Source organism: Papaver somniferum, unplaced genomic scaffold, assembly GCF_003573695.1.
Source record: "Papaver somniferum cultivar HN1 unplaced genomic scaffold, ASM357369v1 unplaced-scaffold_76, whole genome shotgun sequence".
In the NCBI taxonomy this organism is placed as follows: domain Eukaryota; kingdom Viridiplantae; phylum Streptophyta; class Magnoliopsida; order Ranunculales; family Papaveraceae; genus Papaver; species Papaver somniferum.
The window spans coordinates 4,024,779-4,026,045 of NW_020650526.1; positions in this window are offsets into that span (position 1 = coordinate 4,024,779).

The window sequence follows — 1,267 nt, forward strand, 5'->3', positions numbered from 1 at the left end:
TACTAGAGTTATATAAATCAAGAATAAGAATGGAATGCAAAATTCTATTTTCATAAGATGATATCATATCAAGAAAAAAAGGAAAATGTAAGTCCTTATAATAAGACCTTAATAGAAGGAAACAGAAATAAAAACTCTAACTAGGGAGGATAGGCATCCGAATGTGGCGTGCAACCTAGTTCGCATAAATGCAAGAGGAAAAAAGTAAGACCTATCGCACGTCATAATTGGGGAAAACCTGGCAAGCATGTTTCAAGGGAAAGCTACATCGACCCTGGAACTTGAGGCATGGAGATTTGGGGTGAGAAAAACGAAAATGCCCATCCAGGAAAGACACCTAAATCGAAAGGCTGGGGTAATAAGATCTTTCCTAAGGAGTGCAGAAACTCGATCAGGGCGCCGAGGTACATGGTTGAGTCAAGAGTGACCGGGGCGTCTGGGGCGTACCTTGCCACTCTTGACAAATCCGGACTATGATGCACTCGGTCCGAAGATACCCCAGTTAGGGTGCAGTTTCGTAACCATAAACCTTATCGGTGGAGGGATAAGAGGTTGCGAAATCAACTGGTTGTTGTATTACCAGATGGGAGGAGTCAACCTTAACCCGGTAGAGGTAAGCTTCCATGAAGGGGCAACCAGGGGGGATATAAGGACGACACTTCCATTAGGAAGCTAAATTGTGTGAAAATACGTAAATGTCATGAGGCTTTTTACTCACGGGAGTATTAAGGATTGTCATATTTACGCACAAAAAAAACCCGAAGAGGCAATAATATAAGAAAAAGATAAGGCGAGAGCATTGGATCGATACACTACAATGTAAAGACTTCCTGCGATTTCGTCGCACAAGAGCAAAGAAAATTTTGGGCAAAATACGACCTTTAATTAGGAAGGAAAAATAATACCTCATGAGAAAAATAAGATATAAGCTAACTTTGTTTGCTGCGAAAATGTTCGCATCATACAAAATACGATTGAGGAAAATAGCGACACTATGTTCATCAGCCTATCAATATGTGCCAACTAACAGAGGCAAGAATGGGAATGCAAACATAAAAAGAATGTAATTTTCCCCATTTGATAGTCTCATGCACATGCGAGAAAGAATGGAACTCTGCTATTTGCGAATATAAATGTAAATCAAAGGGAACTTATGCTAAAGGAACGAAAATTAACACTTAAAAGGTGTACATTGAAGAAAAAATTCCAAAAGACATGAAGATATACAAAAGGCAGGAAAAGAATTTACAGCAAGCGAAAAATAATT